The sequence below is a fragment of the Crocodylus porosus genome, unplaced genomic scaffold, assembly GCF_001723895.1.
Source record: "Crocodylus porosus isolate Cpor-Errol unplaced genomic scaffold, CroPor_comp1, whole genome shotgun sequence".
Lineage (NCBI taxonomy): Eukaryota > Metazoa > Chordata > Crocodylia > Crocodylidae > Crocodylus > Crocodylus porosus.
Window position 1 is genome coordinate 66,391,599 of NW_017728943.1, and position 11,926 is coordinate 66,403,524.

An 11,926-nucleotide genomic window follows, 5' to 3' on the forward strand; every position below is an offset into this window, starting at 1 on the left:
TTTTTCCCCTCCCTGCTAAAGTCTCACTTCTTGGAAGCCCTCTCCATCCCTCTGCTGTTGGTTTTTTTTTTTTTTTTAATGACTCCCTGATGATACATACTACATTGTGCACAGTTAACAGGGAATAAATGTTCTGCGCCCATATCTCACAGACTCCAGTTAGGATGAATAATAATCATAACAGCATGCCCCTGTGTCTTGGTGTGGAGTTGAGCGTTTCGAAAAAAAAGCATTGGACTCCTTTAAAAAAATCTAGACTGTCATGCCAAGGAAGGTTAAATACCAAAAGGAAGAAAAAAATAACTTCACCATGACTCTGTCCAAAACTCAGTTCCACTCTTCATTTCCCTCCCTCTTCCTCCCTCCCCCCTACTCCTCGATGCCTTATACTTGCTGTTTCCATAAAGCACATATGTCTTGCTTAAATAGATAATGCAGCCATCTTAGTAACTTTATCCTAGAGTTTCTAATTGCATTTACTTTTCATTTATTTTTAGTTTAACAAGTTGTAGCACTGGGGCTTGCTGTGTCTTGCATGCGATAGTCCCAGGATGGCAGCCAAAGTGTCTGAACCCCACTCACTGCAGCTGCCTTTCTTCTTTTATTGTTAAATGACAGCATCAGGTACAGGACACCCTGGCAGCCAGAGCCATTTTATTATTGTAATTATGGCACCATCCATAAGAGCGATGATAAATACACTCCACCCTTGTTCCCCTCAGGGAAGAGAGGCTTTTTTTAATGTATGTTGGAGCTAAGTGGGTATGCGGGAGAGGTTCAGTGTAATTTGGAGAATAATGTGGAGACAGAAGTTTCCTTTCAACCCACACAGAAAGCTCTTGATGGTATTTTGGCGAAAGTCAGCACTTTGCTTTGAGACCCAGTAAGTCGTGCCCTGAACACGGTAGCAAGCTTTTACAAACAAAGATGGTACAGAGTAACTCCTTGACACATAGATGTGACCCTGTAACAGAGGGTCTTTGAAGGTAAAGCGCAGTGGATCCTGACTGCAAATCAGACTCTTCTCCCCCTACAGACAAGCATACAGAGGAGTACTACTACTAAATAAGCCTCACACTTTCCAGCAAATTAAAATATCTGAGGTGTGTGAGGTGACTCATGTTGACAAAACGAGGTTCTGTTTTTAAAATACTGACTGGCTGTGTGCTATGGTATCGGAGGTTTTGGAGGGATAAAGTAGATTGCAGGTATCTACCAACAGAGTGCATCAGAAGTTTGGGATCAGAAGGCCATTTAGCAGATCGAGTACTACTGTGCGAGTGCTGTTGCTAGCATCAGAGTAAGTAGGTTAACTATTTTTCCACTGCTCTCTAGTTATACTGGATTGAATGAACCTTTCCAAAAAAGACAGAAAGAAAGAAATTGCTCCACCATATTTTAAAGAAACAAATTGAAAGCGCAGCTTTGGCGGCTCTATACACTTTCTCCTAGGCTTCACTCTGAGGTTTTTGGGTTTTTTTTAACTCTGCATTTCCTGATCTGGTTGGGAAGCCGGTGATAAGAAAGGAGAAGGAGATCAATTTGAATGCTGCGAAGGTCAAAAGCAGCTGAGATTGAAGGCATGGGAAAGATCAGTGATTCCGTTTTTTGGTTTTTTTTATTTTTTACCACAACATTGTTAGCATTCAGTAACTCACTATAGCCCAAGTATTACAAATATGCTCTAATTATACTCATAGTCAGCTATATATCACTACAGATTTCGGATAGGTCTTTGTGGGGCATTTTATAAAGTTCAGACTAAATATTTTTAGCGATGAGGAGATTTAAAAGGAAAACTATAAGAGATATTGTATATACCCTGAGGCATATTTTGTCTTAAATATTATCCTTGGCCAACTGTACTATAAAAATACAGTAAATATGAATAGAACTGGCAAGATGCCAATCTCCTGGGATGAATTTTAGTCAAGAAGGTATTTATGGGATATAAATAATACTGTGTCAACATTTAAAGAAGGGATCTGATTCGTTTTGAATTTATTCATATTAATCTTTTCACGTGCTGTTAGTTTAAGGCTCAAAGTAAAGTTATGCTAAGGTTTACTGATAGTTTGCACTGAGGGGATAAGGGGCATCTGGCTGCTGCTTGACAGTCCATCTAAGGTTTAATGACACATCAGGTTAGAATATATGTGGAAATTCAGTGAGTCACAGAAAACTAGATCCATAAACAATAGATTTGCAAAATTTAGTGGCAGGAACATATTACCAAGAAGTTTTGAAAAACCAAAAGCACTAGAACATTTGTTAGCGCAGCAATCCCTACTCACATTAGATAATGAAAATCTAAACCTAATGTTAAATCTAGTCCACCTTCAGTAATTGTTTTACAGACAAAAAAAGGAGATTGAATATGAAATCCAAAGACACAGGTTGTTAAAATGCATGAAAACTGTGACTACAGAAACCATTATCTTTGCAGTTGCAAAGCACTAGTTTTGCTAAATGTGGGTTATATGAAAAGTTTAATCTGTTGCTGATAAAGTTGATGAATGGGCAGGTTCTGATATTTAAAATGGTTGTTTATATCAAGCTTAGTGATGATCAGCATTACATTGATAGTTTACAGATAAAAATATCAATAGACTTGTAGCTTGCGAATCATACTACTGTGTATGTGGGGCACTCCTTATAAAGCAAATTAACAATGTACATTTTCAGGGACTGGAAAGCATATTTATGGTTAGCACATAAGGGGCCCAGTTATGTCTGTCTTATTTCTTGTTTCAGGCAAAACTCCCATGATAGTGAGTTAGTAACAAATGACATTGCAAGTAAATGATCTTTTTGAGTTTTCTTTGATGGTTTTTATGGGGCTAACAGTCTAAGGAATTAATTATTTTCATTTTTTGTCATAGTTTCACATGAACGTTAAGCTAATTTAATGCAGAACAACCTCTCATGAAGTAAAGCTGTAGGCTACACATCAGTTTTATGAGACTCATTGGTATGATTTATCTTTCTAGGAACTCTGTTGAATAAATATTGCTTTACATAAGACTGTCATATTACTGAAGACTTGCCTAATGAAAGAAAACATTATAAATTGGCTGGGTACAATGGCATGCTTCTACTTTACCAACAAGGAGTTGATTTAGCAGTGGTTATATGCATGTGGGCTCCTTGTCTTCAGAGTAATTGGGTTACTAATACAGAAGTGGCTAAGCTGTATGCCTCGCCTGCACTGATTGCATCATTACCAAATGTTAACAGCTACTGCTGTGAAGCTCACTTGTGTTTGAATTTAGCAGAGCAGAGAATTTAATCTTTTAGGATTTCCTATTTTGTGAAAAATATGGAAGCGTTCTCAAAAGAACTATATTATTTTAAACCCTCCTAACTGTGTTGACCCTGTGGCCTGCTGGTAGGGCTCAGCTCACTACCCTGTAGGAGGGCTAAAGTTAGACTCTCCAGACATAGGTATTCACTTGCTACAAGGGGTTTGGAGTTCTGCACTGACTTTGCTAGGGTAGAATTACAGGGAATGGCTTGGTGGTGCTTAAACATGACTGGATTTCTGAGAGTCCTCTCCTTTTGACATGGTGATAAAGAGCCAAGAATTGATAGATGGACTTAAAAAGGGGCAGGGTAGTTATCTGAACAATGGTATTATTTTTAGTTGTCATATGTGAAGAGGCATAATCAAGTGCCACTCTTCAGTTTATAAACCGATCACCAGAGGAGTTTGGAAGGAAATTCCCTCCTCCCAACACTGTGTACATTACGGATTTTCTTATGTACATTATGGTACATTATGAGACTGCATTATGGTTTTTTACTTTTGTGGAGCATTGAGTTATTGGAAAGATCCAGAAGTAAGGCACTGGTTTGGGTAGGAGAAACTCAGAATTTACCTTGCCGGTCAAATCATTATGTGATTGTGTTTCTTGAGAGAAAGGAAAGGGAAAACAGAAGGCACCTAGTAGGTACTGAGAAGGGTCTGATGACCCTCTATGACAAAAAAAAATGTAGGAGCAAAACTTGCAGCTTTTTCTCTGTCCCTATTCAGGTAAATCTCCTATTGAAGTCTATTATAAAAAAGACACCATTATCTTAGAGTCTTGTAATTAAATAACAGTTAACTTTCCATTACTAAACCTATACCATCCCTCCTTGCAATTACCTACCAGTCTAGAGAATTTATAATCACAGATACCTTTTTTTAAATGTTTTTCTGTCTTCTGCTACTGAATGAAAGACTAGATAGCAAGGCTAAGTGGCAAAGAAAACTCAGTCTGAGGACTACAACTGAGTGTGTACAGGTGGGACCCAGCACAGCCACATAGAATGTCACTGACTGAAGTTATTTGCAGTATCAGACCTGAATAGTTGTAAAGGAAAATGATGTGAAATGCACAGGGTAAATATATTGAAAAATAACTGGAAAGAATTTGTTTTTCCTAAAGCAGCAGGTGACTATCCAGTAAGTAATTTTCAGTTTGTGGATTGTATTTTCTTAAGGTTAATGGTATCCCTTTAAATTTGGGAGTCTTACTTTGGGGGTAAAAAAAAAAAAAGAGGACTCCAGGATATATTCAGCAAGGTGCTAAAACATGTATAGCTTTAAGCATGTGAATAATCCTAATAACAATCATGGTTACACATGTGCACAAGTAGCTTGCTGAACTGAGGCCTAATTTTATTGGCCATTTACAGAAGTAAATACAGTTTAACAGCCAGGCAACTCAAATCCCTCCTGATGCTTTGAGAATGCAATGCTAAACATCAGAACTTGCATAAAGAAAAATCTTTCTTTTTTATGGGGGAGGGGGCAAGCTTTCTCTTTGATATTGGTTATTCCAAAGAGTCTGTTCCAGTTCAACAGCTTGTTTCCTTAGCCTATGCAGTGTCTCTTTGCTAAAAATGTTTCCGGAATACAGATTAAGAGGAGACTCCCAATGCATCATGACAAAACAAGTCATTAGTGATGACAACGCAAATGTTTCCATTCCTATCCCAAAACCATATGGCTATACATTTTTAAACAAGCAGTTTTTAGCCTGGGAATGATATGTTCTCCAGGTATTATTTTAATTTAATAATATGTTATGGATGCTTCAACAGATTTGTTTAGACTAAAAAGTTTGCTTCAGTCATTTGTTTAGAGAATGTTAGCATCCTGCCTACAACCACAAGCTGTTGTTTGTTTCTTTTTTAATCTATGATATCCACAAGTAGGTGCTTAACTGCAACATGACTATCAACTCTCTTCCTGAGATGGTCTGGCTTAAAGTGGATACATTTCCTCTTGAAACAACTCCCCCCAAAGCTGTCTCTGACATCCATGCTGTTACATAATCATTGTGACCAAAACTCCAATGATGCAAAAATGCAGAGAAAAAACATGGTTGGCTGATCAAAAGTATTGACTGGTGTATTATATTTCAGCAAACACTGTAGCATCATTCTAGGCAAAGGGAAAATGTTGTGCCTTTGACCTTGGCTCTGTTTATTTGGCTCCTTCCCACCATATCTAACCCACACTGCGCTGACAAATACTGCATCTGTCTTGACAGACTAGTTCACAAATAACCATTCATTCATAACTCAGAGCTGTCGTAAGAATCCCTATCTGTTGCTTAATATGATGATTGTGAATTTGAATATCGGCTTTGAAAAAAAAGGGCCCTGCAAAACAACCACAAGTCCAGTCTGACTTTGCAGAAACCAAGAGGGAGGTCTTGCTTGAAAGAGGATACTGTGCTTTAAAAAAATACGTAAATATATTTAAGAGCATTAAAACATCTGTTGTTGCCAAAGCCCAAATTGGAATGTTCTGGGAAAGAAAATTTAATTTTTAAATGCTGGATTCATTTCAGTGATGATAATTTCAACACTTCCTGGGGAAAGCCTATCAGTGATCATTATATGCACACCAAATGCAGCAGTAAATCTGTCATTCTTTCCATTTCAGTTTTTCACGTCTATAAATGTGTTATTTTCCCTTGTTGGGCTGTGTCAGTTTCTAGTGTTTTCACTGGCTTTCTCTCTTGAAACCCCTGCCTTGAATTTTAAAAGGCAAGCTAAGTGCTGCTGCAAGTTTCCTTCCCATATTTGTTTGCATTTACAGTTAGCATTTGAAATTCAGAAGCTAGCTCAGTTAAAACAAGAGAGTTGGTATCGTTTATCTTTCTTAGAGAGCTCTCTGAGAGATAGGAATAAAACTCTTTTATCCCCCTCTTTTCCCTTTAAACAGCATAAGGGATAAACTTAGCTCTCAAAAAAATAATTGTACTCTGTCTTCCTCTACCTTTGAACAGCCTCAAGCTCAATGCGTCCTTGGTCTTGACTGAGGCCTGAAGGTACTACTTCCATATGAATGCTAAATTATAATAATCAGACTTCCTTTCTCTACCAGTGGGCTGCTTTAACCTTTCTGCTAAGGCATCCCAGGACTGACCTACAACAGCTCTTTCCATTTTAGAGTCTGATCTCTCCTGTACATATACTTCCTAATGTGCTGTATTAATTTATGTTTTTGTGCTCTGGAGGAACTGTCTCTAAGGGCCAGTCTGAAATTGCCAAACCACATGGAATATTAATATTTAGCAATTTGCAACAGATTATGTCTTTTGAGTGCCACACAAATATTAAAAAGCAAATCTCCCTTTTTGAGATGCAGCAGGGTTGAAATGCTGGCCCAGAGTAACAGAAGCTTGGGGCAGGCTACTTATCCATTTCCAAATACTACTTGAACACAAGAATGGGCAAGATGAGCAAAGCTCAGAGTCGGCATTGCAGCCCTGTAGTGTAGTAAACGCAAAGTCAGCTGTTTCCTTTGTATCTTAATGGCAAATTCTCTTACTTATTGGAGATGGCTTCTGCTGACTTAATAACTCTGCCTTAAAGTCCTTAATGTATATACAGTTAGTGGAATCAGTAGAGACTAGGGACTAGATTGGTGAGTCTTAACCAGTGTGCCCATGCACCTAGGGCGCTGTGAGATCCCCTTCCTTCACTGAAGAGAGAAGAACTTCACAGGATCCAGACAAAGAGATATCTGTAAAGATAAAGTGGCTGAGCTTCTCAGGCAAGTTATGCCTTTCCAAATTGGAGTCCTATTATTTACCTGTGTTATTGGGAAATTTATGGCCTGTGGGTTTTTTTGTTCCTTTAGCTGGTCCTGTATCTGTTGTAGTAGAGGCTAGAAAGGATCTGCGGAGTCCAGCTGACCATCAGAGCAGCTGCACATGTAATGCAGCCTGGGCCCTGAACAATTCTGCCTCCACATGACTTATGCTGAGAGTGCATTCTACTGATTTAGAGCCTGACCAAAGTTCACAGAAATTATTAGTAAGCTTCCTTTTGATTACAAAAGACTGTGGATAAGGTCTTTGGTGCCTTGCCCTCTTTAAAAAATGCACCACTTTTTGCCAGGTATTTGGGGACATGTTTTAATAATGATGAATTGCTGTCAAAGACGTTCTTCAGTGCTATGCTTTGTAAAAGGCTTTAAAAATAAACAGCATGGTAGCTCATTGGTAGCTGCATTTGATAGAGGATGTCATCTGGTAACAACATATGGGAGCAATACGGCACAAGCAGGGGCTTACAGAATGCAGAGAAATAGGCATGAGTTAATGCCCTGTACCTCTCAGGTATTCCACATCTCTGTGCCTAAAATAAACAACAATCTAGCTGTGAAGACCTTGCAAATAAACATATTGTAACCTATCTCTATCATCTTCCCCAAAGCCAGTGTTAGTTTAAAAGCAAAGGGCACCACATTTAAAAGCCTATCAGCGAACAAGTGTAAAATTGAACCTCAATAGACATAGCATAAAAGACTCCAAAGGCTGCAAATATGAATGTGGCAAATCTCCAAGCAATGGATTAGAAAGAAAGGTCAGGGCTAAGCCAACATGGTCTTTTTATATTATCAACAAATCTTCAAGCCAGCTCTGAATGGAGCTGGAACCAGGAGAGCAACTGCTAACAGTCAGCTAGTTGCACAACATAAACTGAATTTATAAGATGGAAAGCAAAGCAGTTTAGGAATAGAACCTTTTTTTAATAGGCTGAAGTGAATGCAGCTTTATATAGTGTCTCTGATTTCATGTCTTTCAGTGTCTGACAAAGGAGTGAGTTAAGTTTTTGGAGGTATGTTCTGATCTCAGTTACGTGGATGAAAACTTGGAGTAGCTTCATTTAAATCGGTGAAGTCACTCTAGATTTTTACTAGTGTCTTGGAGATTGGAATCTGTTTAGTGATTGTTGGGGCAAAGAGAATAGTCAGTGCAGCTGGAGTTTTAAAGGAGCTTAAGGGAGGCAAGAGACCAGTTTCTGCTGGATTTCAATGAGATTTAGTTTTTTTAGGCCCCATTGAAAACTGTAGCCAAAGGCAGTAGATAGATGGATGGGATGGATCAGGAAAGAGGGTTATCTATTGTATGTACTGGAAATGATGGCCAGGACACAGTATATTGATTATTTTTTATGAGTAGAAAGAGGTATTGAAGTTTCAGCAGCCACCAGGCTCAAAAATGAATGGGGCTTGTTTTAACCTGCCATTAAAAAGAAGACACTGCCATGCCACCCAGCTTATTTAAGCATTTAAGTCCTGAAGAGGATCTGGTTTCTGAAGTCTCAGTACATGGAGGCAGCTAATGAGCAGTCCTGAGTTAAGTGCCTAAGCTGACAAGAGAGGGAAGTGTACAGACTTACACAGTACTTATTGTTTCCTGTTGGCTAGTTCCAGGTATAGCTCCCTGTTCAATATCTAGACTCTCTGAATCTGAGTTGGAGGCATCTCTTTCCATTGTCTTTTTATGCAGCATTGGCTAGTAACCCAATTTCTCTGAATTGTCCTCTTGGGGGGCAGGTGTCTAATTTTTAAGTATGCTGAAGCCTAAGTTTGGGGTGCCTAAGGGGGTTGATCTGGATTTTGTCCTTAATGTTTCCTTTCATGTCATTGATACAAAAGTTAAATAGTGTTGAGCCAAGAATTAAAGCCTGTGGGACTTCACTAAAACTCAATAATGATTCTCTGTTTGCAATTTCATTTTGATCCATCAGCCAGTTTTAATCCATTTAATATTTACCATGTTGATTTTTTGTATTGTTCAAGTTTCTTAATCCAAATACAGTACCGAGCCAAATGTCTTATAGGGGGCATCTACACAAGATGTTTATTGTGGAGTTGCTTAAGTAGCTCCATAGTACAGTGTCTCTGTTTACATGTGTGGAGCTACTAGGCTGGAATAAACTAAATCTACTGTAGGTTAGTACTGTCCAACACAAATACTATCTTATGGAGGAGTTATTTACTGTGCCACAAGGCATGTGAAGACAGTGAGCAGGGATAGGTGGGGCAGGAGGGTGCTGCAATGCTGGACTGCCTGCTGACTAGCTCCACGGTGTAGCACTCTCATGCACCAGTCAGCCCCTCTGTCACATGGGCTCCTGTCAGCTGAGGCTGCACTGCCTTGACTCGATGTGCTACAGTTTCAGGCGCATGTGTAAATGCTGTGCCTGGGAGCAATAATCTCTGGCACAACATGATGGATTTTATTGTGTCACATTAATATTCACATGTAGACTTGCCAGCAGTAACCAAAGCATACAACATCAATTTCCTTTCTCAACGAAACTTGTAATCTCATCAAAAAGATACCAGGTTAGTTTCACAGGTTTTGTTTTCCCTACACTCTTGTTTATTTTCGTAATTTATATTAACATCTTTTAAGTCCTTACAAGTTGAAAACAATATGAGGTGTTTCATTATTTTTTTGGAATTGATGTCAGGATGACAGGCCTATAATTATCTGGGTCAAACTACTCAGCCTTTTTAAACTTTGGCAAATTTCCCAGTGTTCCAAGACTTAAAGGAAATCAGTATTACAGTCCATATTCCTTCTTGGCTAGCTCTTTTGAAACTCTTGAATGAAAGCTCTCTGCTTCTGATAATTTAGAAATGTGTGCCTTTAGTAACTGTTGCTTCACATGTTAACATCATCTTGAGTTTCTGTGAGTGATATTATAAGATGACAGGGCTGTATGTCTTGCTGTTTTCTTCTTTACCTTTTTATTATTAAATGCAACACATGGCTACCCTTTTCTTAAAAGAAAAAAGAACAAATATATATTGAATGCTTCTATATTATTTTTGACAATTTTGCCATTTCACTACTTTAGTTATAATGCTTTTGGTTGTTAAATACATTTGGTAATACTCCTACTTGTACTTCAGCGTGCTAGTGACAGATTTCTTCTTGGGCATGTCTACATGTGCGCTTTAATGTGCAGTAACCTATTTTAGTGCACATTAAAGCATCACTAAAAATGTGCTTTTAGTTGTTGTGCATTAAAATAAACTGATGCACATTAAGCATTACATACAAACCATGCTTTTTAGTTAATGTACATTAAGGAATGCTATTGCACGTTTTCCTAGTAGTTACCAACGGAGGTACTAGATTTAATGTACAATAACTAAAGCATATTAATGCACGTGTAGATGTGCCCCTTGTGCTCTTTTACTTTCTGTATCAGTTTTCTTCAGTCCTAACTCCTGATTTATGTCCATTGTGATCACCTTTTTCTTTTTTTCTACTTCTTACCTATAAGGGATTTTTTCATTTCTTTTAGTTTTAAATCTGTTTATTACAATTGCTTTCTCTTTTTCAAGTAGCCCCTTTTTTCCCACCGGTGTTCCGTTCTCTTTTTTTTGATTGCGGCATAGCATATCTAGTAAAATAGCGTTAAATGGTTCCCGGTTATTTTTCACATGCTTCAACGTAATTTTTTTTCTCTCAACTGATTTGGCTGATAATTTTTCATCTTTTTGCAATTACGCTTTTAAAACTCAGTTTGGATGTTGTTGTCTTTGCACACAATAAATGGAATCTTATGATCATTTGCACCTAAACGAAGCAGGGATCCTGGTTTTGTTTAAAAATTTCAAATTCTCTGATAAAAATGGCAGATTCTCTGCTTAAACCCCCCAGATCTGTAATTAAAATGAAACACCACTATGTATATCAATTGAATACAATGTTTTATTGATATATTTACAATTTTAAAGCAATTTGGAAGCTTACCAGTGCCTCAATCGCTATAATAAAATTAATTCTAAGTACCTATAAATTTTGGTATTTGAGTTTGGGTTTCTATATCATGGAAAATCAGAGTTCCCACTGTCCCCTTAGTTCACCAGAATGCAGGTCCAGGCCCCTGACTCCCCACCCAAAGCCCTCTGGTCCTGCTGGTACCCTCACTCCCCATCCACTCCAGTCCTGCCAGAGGAGGCCCACAGCTGCCAGGGACCCAGATCTGCCACCCCTTGCCTCCCTGAGCAGCACCTGAACCTTGCCTGCTACCCATGGGAGGCAGCGGCTTCTATAGCAGAGTGGAGCATGGAACCCAGCTTCCCCTCCCCGATAAGCAGCACAGCTGGAGTGGAGCTTGTGGGGTTAGGGCAGGGGGAGTTGGGCTGCCCACTGTGGGCTTGGGCTTCCCAAGCTTGGGCTTCCCACCATGCTGCCCTCCCCCTGGGGTCTCTGTGGCCCAATGGGCAGGACTTGGCATGGCAGAGCAGAAGTGGGGAAGCTTGTGGCTGTCACTGGAAGTTCTGTGCCACCATGGCGAGGCACCCCCTGCCTGCTCAACAGCAGTGAGGGTCACAACTCCGTGCTGCCACCCTAGCTTCTGCCAGGTGGGCAGAGGGCACCTTGCCATGGTAGCATGGAGCTCCCAGTGGCAAGGAGCTTCTCTGGTTGGTCCCACTCTGCCCTGCTGTGCTGGCTCCCAGTCGCAGGCTGTGGAGGCCCCAGGGGGAGGGCAGCAGAGCAGGGATCCCAAGCCCACATCGGGCAGCCCACCTCTGCCCTGTGCACAGATCTGGGGGGCATATGCCCTCCATTTTCCCCCTGGGGGTGCACACAGCCGTGGGGAACCAGCACTT

General features: G+C 39.7%; 1 protein-coding gene across 1 annotated transcript in view; it reads left to right on the forward strand.

The window, feature by feature from the left end:
• The window catches only part of TGFB2 (transforming growth factor beta 2), a 77,187-nt gene that overhangs the window by 1,275 nt on the left and 63,986 nt on the right, over positions 1–11,926 (forward strand). The window lies entirely within an intron of this gene.